The sequence below is a fragment of the Peromyscus californicus genome, unplaced genomic scaffold (genome assembly GCF_007827085.1).
Source record: "Peromyscus californicus insignis strain IS unplaced genomic scaffold, ASM782708v3 Scaffold_9__1_contigs__length_137607984, whole genome shotgun sequence".
NCBI lineage: Eukaryota > Metazoa > Chordata > Mammalia > Rodentia > Cricetidae > Peromyscus > Peromyscus californicus.
In genome coordinates, this window is record NW_026294617.1 from 83,053,801 (window position 1) to 83,073,399 (window position 19,599).

At 47.4% G+C, this 19,599-nt stretch overlaps 1 long non-coding RNA gene across 2 annotated transcripts; it reads right to left on the reverse strand.

The window, feature by feature from the left end:
* Nucleotides 1-48: 48 nt before the first annotated feature.
* LOC128106460 (uncharacterized) lies at nt 49-19,299 on the reverse strand. 2 transcript variants are annotated; one of them, XR_008216718.1, is made up of 3 exons: nt 19,103-19,299; nt 8,382-8,502; nt 49-1,485 (listed from the first exon to the last, which is right to left on the reverse strand). It is a non-coding gene; the product is annotated as an uncharacterized LOC128106460 (long non-coding RNA). The 2 variants fall into 2 exon arrangements; XR_008216719.1 differs by lacking the exon at nt 19,103-19,299 and adding an exon at nt 9,206-9,368.
* Nucleotides 19,300-19,599: the final 300 nt, after the last annotated feature.

Below are 19,599 nucleotides of genomic sequence, written 5' to 3' on the forward strand. Positions count from 1 at the left end.
GCCCCTTAACCTACGGTGAAACGGGAGCTAAGCGCAGAAGATGCTTTTTTTCTCCGGTCCTTTTATCCTTGCGCTTCTGGGAAATTAGTAGACACCCGGCCCGCAGGAGTTGCCGGACAGACAGTGGGACGCCCTTGGCCACGCTGCCTTCAGGGGCGCCGTGGACAGTGGGCCTCGGGCCGGAGACTGTCTCATCAAGGGCTCATCGCCCCGGCTTCTCCTACCCACTACACCAACACCATCCTTTCGTCCCGCACGTCGTTGAGACCCAGCGCCTCTCCACCTAGGTGCTTTCCCCAGGTCAGGCTCTTTCGGCTGCCCTAGAGACACACCTGCCGGCGGCGGGATGCAGCGGCCGGTGCCCTGACGGCCGGCCGGCCGGGGCTCGGCCGAGCTCGGTCTCTCCCAGTATCTCCGTCCCCCACCCCCTCGGGCGGAGCTGCGACTAGGAAAGAATCAGAAACAGCTGGGCGGCTTTCCCGCACCAGAGGCCGGGGTGGGGGTCCTGCGGAGAGAGTGGAAGCCCTGGTGCCTGGTCTCCCCCCCCCTCCCTTTCCACCCTTCCTCCTCTCCACTGCTCGCTGGTCCTCCCTCAGTCCCGAAGAGCCCTGGGGTGGGTGTGGGAAATTGGGAAGAAGTGGAGAGGTGTTGTGGGCTGAAAGTGATTTCTTGCTCCCTTTCTATTACCCCCCCTGGGTATTGCCTCACAACGGGCTCTCACTCCCCTGGGTGGGAAGAAGCCCCGTGGGGCAGAAAACATAAAAATTCTTCAAAGCCCTGAGTCTTTCAACCGAAGACTTCCTCTGGGGTCTGGCCTAACGCCTTCAGCCTCAGTTTCTCCTGCCTAGCCTTTCCTGTTTCCAGGTGTCTCTCATGCCTCTCCTCATGATTTTATCTAAACTATAAAGTTCTGATGTAAACATCATGCTGGTGACTGCCCACCCACCCAAACTCACTGTCAGGCCTTGTTTGATTGGGGGTGTTAGAGGCCAGAGCGTGAAGGACAGCGCACAGCTGGCAGCAGACATCTCAGAGACAGAGAAGAGAGAAAAGTTCAGAGGGCATTTGCCCTCTCTCCCCACAACTCAGTCCTTTGCCTGCATTTTTTGTGGTAAGAGGCCAAGTATATGCATCAATTCCACAAACATTATTTTCTTTCATCTGCCAGGGTTGGGCTAGGCTTGGAGAACACACACGCGCGCGCGCGCGCGCGCACACACACACACACACACACACACACACGAATACACACATCAAAAAAGCATTTCTGCCTTCATGGAGCTTACATTTTATTGAGCAAGATAGATAATAAACATTAGAAATGAGACATATGGAATGTTAAAGAGGTAAGTGCAGAGGCAGGGGGAAAGGGCCTCATCGTAGCGATAGTGAAGAGAGGGAGCGAGGAGTCCGTGGACACCCCCAGACAGGAGTGGGCTGCTGTACCGGGCCATCAAAGGGGTCCGCCAAATGGAGCAGAGTGCCCTAGAGAGGAAGAGCAGAGTTCTGATAAGTAAATGGAGGTGATCTAAGGTGGGGAGGAGAGAATACCCATCACCATTGGGCTGTGTGGGTGTAAGTGAGGCTGGGCTGCCTGTGGATGGGAAAGGGAAAGGGTGAATTCAGAGAGCATGTAGAGCCAGCAGCTGGCCATGTCCTACCCCTTCCCTTCTCTCGGTCCTGAGGCCTGGTAGGCTCCCGTTAGCCTACTGTATCTTTAGTACTGACTCTAAGGCCAGTTTCCCTGTGAGGGGCAGGTAAGGGACTGTGAGTCTAGGCTCTTTCCTGGCTGGAGTCCTTTCCTTGGACCATGCTTACCTCCTCCCAGCCCAGTTCCACTCCTTTGCAGGGCCTAAGTCTTCCAGCTTGGATGCCTCTCCCAGACTCCCCTGTGTGTTTAGAGCTGGGTGTGACTCTGGCCCTGTGTTTATTTGTACGTATGAGCCCGGGGTTGTGGGATAGGAGATGATCACATCTAACTTTGGGTGGACTCACCCACATGGGCCCCAGATTCGCTTCTGAGGCCCCTTCTTTGGCTTCAGCTATCATCTTAGCTGAGTGGGACCAAGTCTTGGCACGACACAGATGCTCAGCTATTAAAGTATATTTCTGATATGAGCCCCCACCCCCAAAACATCAGCAGCTCCAAGGAGAAGGGAGGGGACTGAGGAGACAAGACTCCTCACAGCTTACAGGCCACCCTCTGCTCTGGAGTAGGAAACCCAGCTTGTTCCCTCCACTCCTTCCTCCTTCTCCCCCTCTACCAGACTCAGTCCCCAGCTCCCCAGGCTGCAGGAGCCAGCTGACGGCAAGAGCACTCAACCACTTAACTAGAGAACAAATACGGAGCCAGAGAAGAGGTTTTCTGGGATCTGCCACTTTGGAGCTTCAAATCTCAAAATAAACTTCCAGCCTCAAGGTCCTAGACACTAGTGGAGAGCTCAGCTCCTCACGCAAGGGCCTGTTACGGGCTTCTAGAAAGAGGGTCAAGGCTGCAGGCTGAGCCTTGCTCCTCTAGCTTATCCCCTATCCCCCACCCCTGGGAGCCCACAGGAGAAGTCTCTGATTTGAGAGTCAGACACTGGTCTGGGGGGCCCTGCATGGTGTCAAGTCAAACTTGATAAGTACTTGCTCTGTGTCTACCCCTGATGAGGGCATCCTAAAGTATACAGAAGGAGGCGAAGGCCTTAGGTGGTATCCTAGCTCTGTTTGGGTTCAAGGCTGCATGCTGCAGATATAATGAACAATAGTGCTAGCAGAGACCCAAGGAATTCCAGGCTGCCCCCCTCCCACCCCATCCCTTAGCACACACAATGCCGAATTCCTTGGGACCTTCTGCAGACAGCTTCCAAGTCATCTCTCCCCAGCAGTGGCACTCTAGCCTCCTGTCCTTTTCAAAATGAGTATCTCAAGAGGAGATTTCACTCTCAGCTTTGATAGCTCACTTCACGCTCTGATCTCTACTGAGGCCACTTAGGGTTAAGATTCCCCCCTTTACTTTGTGCTAAGCTTTGTGAGGCTGAATGGCTTTACTTCGTTGCTGGCCTTTGGATGGGAGCAGAGATGAGCTAAGGGGAGTTGGGTGTGGGTGAACAGCTCTGATTCCACCCCTGGCTTATCTTCCAGAAAGCCCCCTTTCCCTGGGCCCTGGTTGGCGATGACCTTCTCTTTCCTTGGTGGGTGGGAGGTGGTGTGGATGGTAATGAGCAGAGAGAGAAAGGCCAAGAAGGGGCTGAGGGGTGGGCTGGATGAAAGTCAAGGAATTCCTGAGCTTGCTACTTACACAAGGGGCCCCCAGATGCCTTTCCTGAGATTTCTTTGCAGACTAAGGCAGGTCTCATTTGAATTGAAGCCAGGTTCAGAGCAGCCCCAGTGCAGCACCTCCTGCCTTGCTAACCACTGCACCCTGCAGGTATGGGGACACTGAGCAGAACCGGAACCCGGGGACTTTAAAGGGGGATGCTGTGGGAGCTAGGCTTATTCCACAGCCGCGCTGGCCTCTGTTTGGTATTTATGAGCTTCCAGGCAAGACATGGAACGTGTCTCAAAGGCCAGAGGCTAGGCCAGTCAGGCTTTGGGGGGCCATGGGAGGAAGGAACACCGAGGCCCAAATCAGGGGCCTGGGTGGCACAGCATCCCTATCCTCCCAGTTAGAAAGTGGCTAACCAGAGCAAACATGCCCCCAGAAGACCAAGAAGGGAGGGAATTAAGGGAGAAGGGACAGAGGAAAGGAGGACAAGGGAAACGGAACCTTGGGGGTAGGCTGGGTGGTCTGGAGTCTCTTAGCACTTGAGACTGGAGCCAGGCAGTGGGCGGGCTGAGGGCCATCCTGGGCAGGTGGCCCAGGTTCTGTGAGAGAGAGTGGATGTGCGACTGGGATCCTGGGTGGTCACTGACCAGCCTCTCCTCAGAGGAAGTCCCATTTTGCTTTCAACCTCTTTCCCGAAGTGCCTGGATCACTCCCGGAAGCTAGGCACCAAGCTCGCTCTCTTGCTCTCTGCCTGCCCTGGGTCCCAGAGGGATCTGGATGTTCGATTTGCTCTCAGTGAGCTAAAATCTGCAGTGACTGTCACCTCCTCACATCGCCTCCCTCAGTTCTCATGCTGTCCCCCATCTCTTTTCTAGGGTGCTGCGCTCTTGGGCCTGCATTTCTTGGTCCAGTCCTATTCCCCCACTCCCGCCCCCTGGAGGTCTGTCTCCCTGTCTTCTTTGGCCTGTCTTTTCTTCCTTTTTCTCTTCTTTCCTCCTCCTCCTCCTCCTCCTCCTCCTCCTCCTCCTCCTCCTCCTCCCCATCCTCTTCCTTGATTTCTTGAGACAGGGTTTCTCTGTGTGACGGTCCTGGCTGTCCTAGAACTTGCTCTGTAGACCAGGCTGGCCTTGAACTCACGGAGATCCACCTGCCTCTGCCTCCCGAGTGCTGGGACTAAAGGTGTGCACCACCATGCCTGGTGTGCCTGTCTTTTCTTTCTGTTCACGTACTTGTCTGTCTCTCTTTCTTGACCTGTCACTTGACTATCTCTGGGTTGCCCTCTGTCTGCTGTCTCCCCCCCACACCCTGTGGGGTGTGTGTGTGTGTGTGTGTGTGTGTGTGTGTGTGTGTGTGTGTGCACTTGAGCACACATACAACTGTGGGCCTTGTCTTTCTCTTTTTTCTCTCTCTCTTCCTCATCTGTTTCTCCATGTCTTTTAAAAACCAAACAATCACAATCAGCCAGGCGGTGGTGGCGCACGCCTTTAATCCCAGCACTCAGGAGGCAGAGGCAGATGGATCTCTGTGAGTTCAAGACCAGCCTGGTCTACAAAGTGAGTTCCAGGAAAGGCGCAAAGCTACACAGAGAAACCCTGTCTCAAAAAACAAAAACAAAACAAAAAAAAAATAAAAACCAAACAATCAAACAAACAAACAAACAAACAAAACTCTGGCTTTCTAAATCCCTCTGGGTACCTACCTACCTGCCTCTGTACGTTCTCTGACTTTGTTTCTCTTTCGTCTACCCTCTGTTCCTCTTCAGCTCCTGCAATACAGGGGCCAGAAAAGATCAAAGACCTCTTTCTCCTTTCAACACAGTAGGTTGTGCACTAAGACTGCAGCCGCTTTCCCACTCGGGGCCTCAGTTTCCCCACTGCTGGGACAAGGAGAGTGGACGGAGACCTAGTTTCTTCTGTGGAGCGTCCTCTGTCTTCATCTCTTCTTTCTTGTGGCATACCCCATCCTGTTATGTCCCAAGGCCTCTGCCTCTCTGCTTCCTAAATTTGACTCTGAAGCCTGGACTCTAGTGTTTTAGGGACACCAGTGGGGAAAGGTCTCTGCTATTGTCAGGCAGCAAGGCCTTCGAAGGAAGACTCTTCACTTCTCCACTCCCTTAAACACCCGTGTAGACAGGGTCCCTTTCTGGGGCCATGTCTGGGATACAAACCAGATTAGGTCATCTCTCTAATCCTCTTTGTGCTGGGGCCTCTGCCAGGCAGGGACACCCACAGCGCAGTGTGTGTGTGTGTGTGTGTGTGTGTGTGTGTGTGTGTGTGTGTGTGTGTGTGTATGTGTGTGTGTGTGTGTGTGTGTGTGTGTGTATGTGTGTGTGTGTGTGTAAATTCTTGGAGAGGCAGGACACACAAAGTTCTCTCCTCTAGTACCCTCTCCTGCCTGTAAAGTTCAAATCGGCAACCCTCCCTGTGTGAAAAACGTCTGAGGCTTGAGCCAAGCTAGCCTTCCACCTCCATTCCAGTATCTGTTGTAGCCTCTCAAGGACTGAACTATGCATTTCAGTCATCCCCCTGTTCCTGAACAGCCCAGAATCCACCCCTCTTTATAACGCATATCCCACGGCCTAATTGTGTGCTTTCTGCAGTCATCTTAGAAGGACTTGTCAATTCCTTCTTGAGAAGCCCCGAACTTCCAGAAGGACATAGGGAACGTGGGGGAGGAGGAGGGGGAAATCAGGCTGGCCTTCAGCTTTGCACTCCAAATTGGAAGCCTCCAGCCTGTCCCTGGAGTTTCCTTGGAGAGATCTCTCTGAGCTGATAAGATCAAAGCATTCCCTCTGCCAAATCATTACCTTATTTTCGAGGCAATTACAGAACTTATTGTATCAATTAGCCAGGCCTCCAGCTGCAGCTTTTTCTCGCTGGCTTTTGGTGCGCTGGCAAAGGGGTCTGCCCAGCCCAGAAAGCCGCGACTGAGCGACAGAAGGGCGGGGTCTGGGCCGGGAGCGTCCCGCTGCTGTCGGCCGGGATGGGCGGCGGAGGGCAGGAGGGCGCAGAGGGGTGTGGAGCCCCCCGACCACTCTGGCCGCGATCGCTCCGTGCCGGGCGCCACACCGCGCGGACGTGGCCCAGAGAGACGCTACAGACCCTGGGGTGGGGAAGGCCGCCGGGGCAGGGGCTAGAAGGGGACAAGGCTGAGCGAGCACCGACGCCCAGCCCTCAGCGACGTGCGCCAGGCTGGACTGCACCCCGTGGGCAGGGCGCCCCGCCGTGGTGGTTTCTGGAAGGACAAGGAGGACTGAACTTGGGGGATCCCTGGGATTCAGATAGGGGTGGACGTGGAAAAAGAAGAGAGTGTGGTGCTCAGGGATTCCGCCAGGACGCACCTGGAGCCAGATTGGGTAAGGGATCTCTGGAGGTTCTCGGATTTTTTGATCTTAGAAACACAAATATTACGAGGTTCCCCCAAAGAGCGTTTGTTTATGTGGGTTATATTCACCCATGTTAGATTAGCACGAACACTGGGACCAACTGATAAAGTTCCTCATGGATGAGGCTAGACCACGAGCAACAAAATAAAAACAGTTCTGGATAGTAAGCCAAAGAATAAAACAAATATCCTTGGGTCTGAACTAATATAAATAAACAACCGAACAAATAAATAAATCAACGGGGAAAGGACAGATCTCCCATTTAGAAAGACTTCCAAATAACTTATGTAGACATTGCACCTTCAACGACAGGGAGTATAATGCTAATCCTTAATTCTGGGCTGTGCATTCTGACATCTTTCCATAAATACAATACAGCTATGAATGTGGCGGGGGAAGGGGATTTTACCGTGAAGGAAACTTAACAAATACTTCAGCGGAGTATCAGGCTCAACATGACTAGTGTCAGGGCGATAGTTTTTGCCCAGTGACAAAAATAACACTTGTCACTACAGAGCAACAGGACCACATTTGTTGCTGGAAGATGGTAAAACGGCCCAGTGACTTGGGGAGGCAGTTTAGAAACCTCACAGGAAACGTTATATAGTCCTACTAGGCAATCAAGCAATTGCACTCATTGGGATGTACACACACACACACACACACACACACCAAACAAACAAACAACTCTGCACACAGATGTTGATAGCCCCTCTCTCAGTAACTGACAAGACTGGGAAGCAACTAACATGCGCTTCAGAGATGAATGGATACATGAGCTGTGCATGTGGAGCATGGGATGTTTTTTAGTGATAAAAGAAAATGAGCTATGAACAGACATGGAGGAGCCTCCAATGTATATTACTAACAGAAAGAAATGGATCAGAAGGGTTGTGATTCCAACTGTGCATTTCTGGCAAAAAACAAAACTACAGAAACGATAGTGTCAGGATTTCCTCCTCTGTGGCCTCTTCCATAATCCTAGTGTCATGAGAAATCATGAGAAAAATATCAGACAAATTCCATTCCAGGATTTTTTTTTTTTTGAGACAGGTTCTTGTGCGGTCCCGGCTGGCCTTGAATTCTCCACCCTTCTACCTCAGCCTCCCACGTGCTAGGGTTATTGGTGTGCAGCATTACACCCTGCTGACAACACATTCTCTTCTGCTTCTTTTTGTAATATGCTGGGGATAGTAATTCCAGGTTGGAGCCTGGAAAAGAATGAGGACCTTAGGGGAAAATAGAGGAAATCTGTTTATGAAAACATTCTTTTTGATTTCTTTGAAATTAGCAAGTTGGTAAGATTGATCAGCAGGTAAAGGTGTCTGCCACCAACCCATATGGTAGAAGGAGAGAACTGACTCTCAAAAGTTGTTCTTTGACTGCCACATGCATACCATGGTACAGGTGCAACACACACACACACACACACACACACACACACACACACACACACACACACACGATGGATAGACAGATTAGACAGATAGATTAATAGATAGATAGATAGATAGATAGATAGATAGATAGATAGATAGATAGATAGTGATAACAAAAGTAACAATAATAAACCTGCCTTGAAGCTGGTGTGTGGTGTACGCCTTCAATTCCAGCACTCTGGAGGCAGAGACAAGTGGAGTATTGTGAGTTCAAGGCCAGTCTGGTCTACATAGTGAGTTCCAGGACAGCCAGGGTATTGCAAAGAGACCCTGTCTCAAAAGAACAAAAAAATAAAAAAGAACAAACCTGTTTTGATGTTGATTTCCTATAATCCTAGCACTGGAGAGGTAGAGGTGGGAGGGTCAGGTATTCAAAGTCATCTTCAGCTACACAGTGATTTCAAGTCCAGCCTGGGTTATATGACACCCTGTACCAAAAAAAAAAAAAAAAAAATTAGCAACGATAAACTCATTAATATTAATGTCCTATTGTTATAGAAAATAAATATAATTTCCAAAACCAGAGTAAGTTATCACTACTCATTTTTGTAATTGCTATAATTTCCCAGTTATCCAAATACCATAATTTACTATTCTATTGATGAATGTCTAGGTTTACCATTGATATTGCATAATATGTCTTTGGAGAAATAATTTAATGGATTTCTAGAAATGATTCTGTTAGGTCCAAGGGCATGTATATCCTAAATTTTGGTACCTATTACAAAAAGATTCCCTGAAATGATCTTTTCATTAGCCTATATGCCCATCACTTCTTGAATAGACAATGAAAATTACCCATTCAGCTGTTACAGGCCGTTTTCAGGGTCACAGCACATATATAAATATTAGAAGCTAGGATCAAAAGAAGAAGGAGAAGGAGGAGGAGGGGGGAGAGGAGGAGGAGGAGAGGGAGGAGGAGGAGGAGGAGGAGAAGAAGAAGAGAAGGAGGAAGAAGAGGAGAAGAAGGAGAGGGAGGAGGAGGGGGAGAAGAGGAGAAGAGAAGGAGGAGGAGGAGGAGGAGGAGGAGGAGGAGGAGGAGGAGGAGGAGGAGGAGCAGCAGCAGCAGCTCGGATCAACATACTAGAGAGGATGGGAGACCCTTGTCTTTCCGAGCCCGGGGAAGCTCACCTAACATAGCATCTCCTGTTCCACCCATTTCCCTGAAGCTTTCAGTTTTCTTTACTGCAGATGTTGATGGAGATAATAAGACAATCACGAAAAATTCATACAGGTAGTGACCTTAAAATGAAGACCTGCTTTCAACTACGTCCCGCCCCCCCAGAAAAATCAAACGGAATCTTTTCCTTGTTTTTTGAAAAATAAATAAATAAATAAAACAAGAAAAAGAAAGGAAGTTCATTTATTCATTTTGTTTCTTGATAGCAAAACCGAACGTCAAGGAAGCTTCTGTCCACAGCCAGAGTCTGTGTGTATTGGTTGGTGGTCCTGTCCCCTGTGGTCGGGCTCTGCATCAGTTTTACAGTGTAAATACTTGTACTGCCTTAATGATAAGGAGGCACTTAGTGGACTCCTTAAAGTTCCATTTGCTAATGATTAATGCGCTGTTTGGGCTGGCCACTCTTCCATGCACGGAGCTTGATAATTAAGCACAGTCAGGCATCTGTATTAAAGTATTTAAAAATGGGAAAAAGTTGAAGAGTATTCGGATGGGGTCAGCTTGTTGGTATAAATCGTCAATAGCCACTTTCCTGAAAACAAACGTATTTAAAATGTGCTTCCCTCAGGATGGTGTGCAGAAAAAGGAGGGAAGGATAAACCAGTATGTGGGTTTAGTGCTGCGTGCATTGGACCACGGTGAAAGGACTGTCGGGCTGTCATTAGTCACACACGGTTTTAGTAAGAAGTTTCCATCAAGGGAGCATCTGCAGACTCTGGTTTTGACGCTTTTTCAAACCATCACTCAGGGTTGGCAGAACAGGCTGTGGCTGTGGACTTGAGCAGAACCGTCAACGCTGCTGCACAAGAAATTACATCCATTCCGAGTTGTAAATGCTAATCTTTCCCCCCAATAAAAAGACCATTAACTTAAAAAAAAAAAAAGCATCATGGTTTGAACCATTGAGGGCTGCCACTGCAGAGCTTGGGACTGCCACAGCCTCTTGCCAGGCTGACGCTGTAGTGGCAGGCACTTCCGAGTCTAATAAACCACAAGGACCACTGGCTTGTGGAAAGGGAGGAGGAAAGACTCAAGATCCAAGAGGTCTCTACACCCACTGGAAGGCAGAACAGATAAATCTCTTTCATTTTTTCAAGGCCACATTTTATCTATTCCATCTTGGTACTGGGATCAAACCCAGAGCCTTCAACATGCTAGACAAGCACTCTACTATTGATACACCCTCAACCCTACACTATTAGTATTTTTCTTTTTTTCCTTTTTTTTTTTTTTTTGGTTTTTTGAGACACGGCTCTGGCTGTCCTGGAACTCACTCTGTAGATCAGGCTGACCTGGAACTCACAGAGATCCACCTGCCTCTGTCTCCCAAGTGCAGAGATTAAAGGTGTGTACCACCACCCAGCTGGTTTTTAATTTTTAAAAAATTATTTTTGTTCTAACTTACATGTATGTGGGTGTGTGTGCCCATGAAGACCCTAAGAGGACCTCAGATCCCTGAGAGGACAGCTGTGAGCTGATGATGGACGTGGGTGCTAGGAACTGAACTCTGGTTCGTGCTAGGAACTGAACTCTGGTTCTCTGGGAGAGCAGTATGTGCCGTTAACCAGTGGGCTATCTTCTCTCCAGCCCCAAGTTTTTAATTTTTATTTATTATTTTATGTGTATGAGTGTTTTGTTTACATGCACGGAAGTGTGGGTACCATGTGTGTGTGTGTGCCCATGGAGGACAGAGGAGGACATTGGATTCCCTAGAACTAGAGACAGTTGTGAGCTGCCATGTGGGTTCTGGGAATCAAACCTAGGTCTTCTGGAAGAGTGGTATATGCTTTTAACCACTGAGCCATCTCTCCAGGCCCCCCAAGGACAACTTGCAGGAGTGGGTGTTCTCTTTTTACCATGTAGATCCAAGGATTGAACTCAGATTGTCAGGCGTAGCTGCAGGCTGCCTTTACCTACTGCACCATCTACTAGCCCAACTACTGGCTTTATATGATGGTTTTTGTACCCAATCCTCAGCCTAACAGGCAATATGGAAAGCATCATAATTCCTCATTTAAAAATACAAGACAGAGGTGGTGGCATGCCTTTAATTCCAGCAGCCAGGTATAGATGGATTTTTCTTTGGGCCACCAGCTAACAACAAAACAAAACACGGAGGCTTATTGTTAATTATGAAAGCTCGGCCCATAGCTTAGGCTTGTCTCACGAGCTCTTATAACTTAAACTAACCCATTTCTATTCATCTACATGTTGCCGTGTACCTCTCCTCCTGAATGTCTTGTTCCCTCTGCGTTTGGCTGGCGACTCCCAGAGCTCTCTCTGTCCAGAAGTCCCTGGTATACCTCCTGCCTAGCTATTGTCCATTTAGTTTTTTATTAAAACAATCGCAGTGACATATCTTCATACAGTGTAATCAAATCTCACTCAAACCTTTGGGAAGCAGATCTCTGTGAATTCAAGCCAGCCTGGTCTACAGAGCGAGTTCCAGGACAGCCAAGGCTACACAAAGAAACCCTGTCTCAGCTAGAGAGATGGCTCAGGTGTTAAGAGCACTGGTGGCTCTTCCAGAGGTCCTGAGTTCAATTCCCAGCAACCACATGGTGGCTCCCAACCATCTATAATGGGATCTAATGCCCTCTTCTGGTGTGTAGGCATACATACAGACAGAGCATTCATACATTAATTTTATATATATGTATATATATATATATATAATATATGTATGTATTTCACACTTAAAAAAAGGAAAGAAACCTTGTCTAGAAAAACCAAGTAAATAAATAAATTAATAAATAGCATGACAGAAGAGAAGAATGAATTAAAAAAAACCACGACAGAGGCAATACTAACAAACACAGCACGTTTACCAACACAAAACAGGCACGTAGACCACTGTAATGGAATCCAGAACCAAGACCTGGACCATTTGATTTGTCTTTGCAGTTACCAACGACAGCTGAAGAAGTCTTTGACAAAAGGGACAGTAAGAAAAGTGGACAACCACTTGTCAAAGTCAACACTGGATCTCTGTCTCACGCTGTAAAATCAACTAAGAGTGGATCAAAGGCATTAACATAAAACACGAAGCTTTGAAACTGGTAGAGGAAAGTGCAGAGAGGCACTTCAAGATCTAGACAGTGACTCTGAACGCCACACCGATAGATCAGGGAGTCAGAGCAAAGGCTGACTCACAGAGCTGTGTCAGATTAAAAAGCCTCAGAAAGCACAGAAGAACAAACAACCTCTAGAGTGAAGAGAAGCCTGCAGGATGGGAAAGAATCTGCTAAAGATTTAGTCCACAGTGGATCAGTACCACTGTGGGTTAGGGAGATGCTGAGCCGGTAAAAGCCCTGATGACCTAAGTTTGATCTCTTGAACCTACAGTGGAGGAAAAGAACTCATCCTCGAAGGTGTCTCTGATCTCCACATGTGCACCATGACGGTTATACACCTGCTTTCATGTGTACACACACACACACACACACACACACACACACGCATGCATGCATGTGGATGCACACACATAATAAATAAATAAAACAAGTTGTTTTTTTAAAATCAAGCATATATCCAGGTGTTTGTGGTGCATGCCTTTAATCCCAGCACTTGGGGGGCAGAAACAGGAGGGTCCCTGAGTTTAGGGCCAGCCTGATCTAAAGAGTGAGTTCTAGGACAGCCAGGGCCACACAGAGAAACCCTGCCTCATAAAACCAAAAACAAATGAACAAACAAACAAACAAAGCACTTATAAAGAACTCAGAAAAGTTAAACAACAAAAGAGCAAATCACCCAGTCAATAAGAGGGCAAATAAATCAGACAGTTCTCCAGAGAAGTACAAATGGCCAGTAAGCACATGAAAATACTTTCAATATTCGGAGCCATCTGGAAAATACAAAACAAAACTAATATAGGATGCGGCTGTAGCTCGGCTTAGTGTTTGCCTAGTGTGTGCCAGCCTTGGGTTCAATCCCCAGCACTGTAAAAGGCAACAACAACAACAAAAGAATCCATTCCCCACTCCTAAACCCTATATTGATATTTCATCCTACCCTAGTCCGAATGGTTGTCGGACCAAATACAAAGAACAAGGGCTGGAGAGACAGCTCAGTGGTCAGGGCACCGGCTGCTTTTGCAGAGGACTGGGTTCAGTTCCCATCACCCGCATAGCAGCTCACAACTGCCTGTATCTCCAGCCAGGATGCAAGGTGTGTGTGAGGGGTGAGGAGTCCCATCACTGCTGGTGAGATGTCAATCAGGCCAGCCACAATACCAATGATCATGGAGGTGACTCCAATTATGAAAACTAGGGCTTCCATATGATTCCCTCCATACCTCTTCTGTGTACATACCATCAAGAAATAAAAGATAGCTCTCTGCAGAGATACCTACACACCCACGTTTATCATACACTATTCTAGATAGCCAACTTATGGATTAGCTTTGGAATCCATCAACAGGTTAATAACTAAATAAAATGTGATATATATTATACACAATAACGTTTAACTCAAATACAAAGAAGAAGGAAATCTTGTCTTTTTTAAATGAAATTCATGAAACTGGAGATCATATTAGCTGCATAAGCCAGGCTTTTCTAAATATTGGTGGGTGTCGCAAACATTGAAAAGTGTGCCAGTTAGTTTCTGTCAACTTGACACAAAGTAGGGTGGCCTGGGAAGAGGGAACCTCAGCTGAGAAAATGTCTCCATCGACTGTGCTTAGGAGAACGCCTGTGGGACATTTTCTTAATTAATGATTGATGTGGGAGGGTCCAGCCCACTGTGAGTGATGCCACCCCTGGGCAGATGGTCCTAAAAAACAAACAAACCAACCAAAACAAAGCAAAACACCAAGCTGAGCAAACTATGGAGAACAAACCAGTATCCAGTATTCTGTCTGCACATACATGTGTGCCCGGTGCCTGAGAAGGTCAGAAGAAAGCATTGGATCCCCTGGAACTGGAGTTACAGGTGTTTGTGAGCTGTCGTGTGGATGCTGGGAACTGAACCTGGTCCTCTGGAAGAGCAGCCAGTGCTCTTAACTGCCGAGTCCTCTCTCCAGCCCTCATCCTATTTTTTTAAGACAGAGTCTGTGAGTGAGCCTGGAACTCATCTGTTCTAGTCAGCAAGAGGGTTTACCATGGAGGCTGGAGAGATGGCTCAGAGGTTAAGAGTTCATATGCCCTTGCCGAGGATCTGAGTTCAGTTCCCAGCACCCACGATGTCTAGCTCATAACTACCTCTAACTCCTCTAGAGGATCTGACACTCTTGTGGACCCCAGGGGCACTTTTACACACAGTCACTTGCATATATACATGTAATTAAAAATAAAAAGAAAATCTTAAAAATAAATAGACAACAATAAACTTTAAAAAAGAAAAACTTTACCATGAATGGATTTGGCTTCTGTCAAATGTTTTTTTTCTGTACTTTATTTATTTATTTATTTATTTATTTATTTATTTATTTATTTATTTATTTATTTAATTGGTTTTTCAAGACAGAGTTTCTCTTTGTTACAGCTCTGGCTGTCCTGGAACTCATGCTGTAGACCAGGCTGGCCTCAGACTCACAGAGATCCACCTGCGTCTGCTTCCCGAGTGCCGGGATTAAAGGTGTGCGCCACCACTGCCTGGCAACTTTTTTTTTTTGGTTTTTCTTGACACAGGGTTTCTCTCTGTAGCTTTGTGCCTTTCCTGGAACTCACTCTGTAGCCCAGGCTAGCCTCGAGGTGGAGGTCTTAGTATGTTGTTGAGGCTGCTGTGGAGCTCCTGGTCTCAAACATTCTTCCTGTTTCCGCTTCCCAAGTAGCTGGGATTGTAGGCATGCACTGCTGCACAGAGCGTCTGTGTCTGCTGACACAATGGGGTTTTGTTTTTGTCTTGAGCCTGTGTGTGTGTGTGTGTGTGTGTGTGTGTGTGTGTGTGTGTGTGTGATTTGTTTTATGAGCATTGGTGTGAAGGTGTCAGATCCCTTGGAACTGGAGTTACAGACAGTTGTGAGCTGCCATGTGGGTGCTGGGAACTGAACCACTTTTTAAACTACTGAGCCATCTCTCCAGCCCCCAACCATTGTTCTTTGTTTGTTTGTTTGTTTGTTTTTCGAGACAAAGTTTCTCTGTGTAACAGCCCTGGCTGCCCTGGAACTGCTCTGTAGACCAGGTTGAGCTTGAACTCACAGAGATCCCCTGCCTCTGCCTTCTAAGTGCTGGGATTGAAGGAGTGTGACACCATTGCCTGGCTGTGTGTGAATTTGGAAAAAATTTTTCAACTAGTTTAAGAGGTAGCAGGTTTCCTTAGGCTCTTCGTACTTCCTTGGTGTGGCTGACCGCCCCACTTCTCACCCCCACATCTCTGCTCCCTTCCCCACCTGCGCGTTTCCACTCTCAACACTCCCCATTCGTCTTCCACATCACACGTTCTTCTGTAGCCCACACACCTTAAACTCCCCGTCACAGTCCTATTCCAGCTTTCTGTCCCCTACACATAGTCCCTCCCACATAAAGGCGCACACATAAAAATTAGACGCTGGGATCTGCATGAGAGAGAATATTCAGAGTTTGTCTTTCTGAGCCTGGCCACTCAGTGTGACATTTTCCAGTTTCATCCATTTCTCTGCAACTTTCCATTTCCATCTTTATGGCTGAATAAAATTCATACACACACACACACACACACACACACACACACACACACACACATTCTTAGTTAGGGTTTCTATTGCTCTTATAAAACACCATAACTAAAAGCAACTAAGGGGGCAAGGGGCTTATTCTGTCTTACAACTCTTAAGTTACACTTTGTCACGAAGGAAAGTCAGGGCAAGAATCTGGAGGCTGGAACTGAAGCGGAAACCACAGAAGAGTGCTGCTTACTGGTGTGCTCGGCCTGTTTCCTTATACAACTCAGGCCACCTGAGTGGCACTGCCCATAAGTGGCGGGATCCTCCCACCTTAACCCCCATTAATCAAGAAAATGCCATACAGATTTGCCTACGGGCCAATCTGGAGCCATTTTCTTAATGGAAGTTCCTCTTTCCAGCTAACTTTAGCTTGTGTCAAGTTGGAAAAAAAATAAGACCCAACCAGGATATATATATATATATATATATATATATATATATAACATATTTGTATTATCCATTCACCAACTGATGGACATCTCTGCTGAGTCCATATCCTAACTATTGTGAATAGAACAGCATGGATGCGCAAGTGTCTCTGTGGTAGGATACGGAGTTCTTTGGGTGTATGCCCAGGAACAGAATAGCTAGGCCACAGAGGTAGTTCTAGTTTTAGCATTCTGAGAAACCTCCACGAGGATTTCCATGGTAGTTACAGCAGTTCACATTCACACCAGCAGCGAAGGAAGGTCCCCTTTGCTCCAACCTGGTCAGCACTGTTGTCTTGTTGCTAGTCATTGTGACTGGGGTGACACAGAACCTCAATGTAGTTTTAGTTGGCATTTCCTTGCTGGTTAAGGATGTTGAGCCATTTTAAAAACATTCATTGGTCATTTGGTTTTTTTTGGTTTTTTTTTTTTTTGAGAATTGGTTCTTCAATCAGGGATTTCAATATTTAGGTTTTTTTTTTTAAAGTATTCATTTGTATGTTTCTGTGTGAGTATACAGGTACACACCTGTGAGTATACAGGTATACACCTGTTTGAGTGCACAGGTACACACCTGTGTGAGTGTACAGGTACACATCTGTGTGAGTATACAGGTACACACCTGCGTGCATTCAGGAAAGTCAGAAGAGGGCACTGGGGGTCCTCCTCTGTCACTCTCTGCCTATTCCTTTGAGGCAGGGTCTCTCCCTGATCCTGGGACTCACATCTCAGGTAGGCTGGGAGCCACCAAGTCCCAGTGGTTCCCCTGTCTCTGCCCCCTCTGAGCTCGGGTTACAGGCTTTTGTGGCGGAGCCTGGCTTTTGATGCGGATATCATGATTTCGGAGCAAGGGCTGTGAACTGCCGAGTCAGCGTTCTGGCTCTTTGGTTTTGTTTTCTTTGAGTTCAGTATACGTTCTCCACATTAATCTGTGACAGCTATATAGTTGGCAAAGGTTGTCTCCTGTTCTCTGTATCCATCAGCTACTTCGTTGGCTGAACAGAGCTTTTTAATTTCATGAGCTCTTACTTGTTGACTGTTGGCCTTATTTCCAGAGTGACTGACTAGGTTCTCTTCAGCGAGTCAGCACCTATGCCTGTGTCTTTGAGTGTTTTTTCTTCCTTTTCCTCAGTTTCTGACTTGTAGGTCTTATGTGAAGGTCTTCTTTTTTTTATTTTTTATTTTTTTAAAAAGATTTATTTATTTATTATGTCTACAGTGTCCTGTCTGCACATATCCCTGCAAGCCAGAAGAGGGCACCAGATCTCATTACAGATGGTTGTGAGCCACCATGTGGTTGCTGGGAATTGAACTCAGGACCTTTGGAAGAACAAGCAGTGCTCTTAACCTCTGAGCCACCTCTCCAGCCCCATGTGAAGGTCTTTAATCCAGAGTTTTTTTTTTTAAAATTGGGCAAGTGAAAGGTAAGTATCTAGTTTGACTCTTCTACGTATAAATATCCAGTTTCTCCAGCACCACCTTTAAAGGTGCTGCTGTCTTTCTTCGGTGTGTGTTTGTCAAAAATCAAGCACCTGTAGCTGAGTGGGTTAATATCTGGGCTTTAGTCGATTCCGTTGATATATGTGTCTAATTTTGTGCCAGTATCATGATGTTTTTATTTGTTTGTTTTTTGGTTTTTCAAGACAAGGTTTCTCTATGTAGACCTGGCTGTCCTGGAACTCACTCTATAGACCAGGTTGGCTTCAAACTCACAGAGATCCACCTGCCTCTGCCTCCCAAGTGCTGGGATTAAAGGCGTGCGCCACCACCGCCTGGCTCTTTTTTTTTTTTTTTTTTTTTTTTTTTGATTTTTGAGAAAAGATCTCATTGTGTATTCCTAGAAGGCCTGGAACTTGCTTTGTAAACCAGGTTTGGGCTGTCATGCCTATAGTCTAAATAACACCGTATTTTATGTTTGTCTCACCCACCACCAGTATCTAAAAGCCCCAAAGGATGTAAGTTATTTATTCTTCCAAGTGCCTCTGCCAGTGCCTGGCACCTAGTAGCAACTGTGGCATGGATATCGACATGGATGGGCTTTTCTGTGTGTCTTCCAGAGTGCTGGCATTTGCCTGGCTTCTGAAAACTGGGCATGGTGTTTTATGCTTGTAACCCCAGCTCTTGGGAGGTGACACGGAAGGATCATGGCAAGGCGTCCAGGCCCGATTGGGCTACAGAGTGAGAACCTGTCTCATAAAACAAAAATTAGGCATGGCAGCACCTGCCTGTAACCCCAGTTTGTAATCCCACATTTGGGAGCCTGCCACAGGACGGCTGTTATGCATTTGAGTCCCGCTTGGGCTACAGAGCAAGAGCTAGGCTCCCCAAGAAACAAGCGATAAACAGAGTTAGGAATTCAGTGGTAGTGGTTAGTTCAGTCCCTAGCAGCAGAAACAAAACAAAATAAAACTCTCACTTTGCTGAGAGTTCTGTGTTAACACAGCACTCTGAGGCATCATGCAGTGTATGATTAAATAATAAATGCTGACAGTCACCCTCATCTCTCTAGCAGTAACTGAGCGTCTAAGGCGTTGCTCGCTATCCTAACACTTGGTGAGGGCTCACTGGGGCCAGGAACTAGCATGCGCCACCACACTCACCTAGTTTGAATTCCTAAACATGCTCCTTTAAGACACAAAGCTAGCCAAAGCTCCTAGTGTAGGTGGGCCCTTATTCCCAGTTACTTGGAAGGCTGAGGCCAGAGGATCACAATTTCAAGGCCCAACTTAATGAGAGTCTGTGTCAAATTTAAAAGTATATAAAACGCTTACACTTACCCGGTGAGTGTGAGACCCTAGGTTTAATCTCCAGCACTGCAAATACAAACAATAAAAATACAGCAGTCCTGTGAGGTGGTTCTATCATTACCACCCCTTCTATCCTCCAATTATTATTATTATTATTTTTAGGAACTGCTACCTAGCAAGGGACTGGTCCCTAAGGAGGCTATCGCTGAAGGGCACGGCTCTGCCTGCCGGCGGCTCTGATGTAGCGCCCCCTCCTGGCCGTTGCTCTGGGTGGCTGAGGTTGGTGACGAGGTTGCTCGCGTCCGAAACACCAGGGGGCGCAAGCAATTCAGCTTTGGGGAACAGGGTGAGGCTGCCAGCCCCGAGGAGCCCGCCTGAGCCCGGGAGTGGCGTCAGAATGGGCGTCCTCCAATCCAGACGAGTAAACTCGTCCTCCCTGCCCTGCAACTCTGATGGACAAGGGAATATAACCTACCGAGTGAGTAGCTGCTGTGTGCTGGGCAGAAAACCCCCACGGGAAAGAGTGC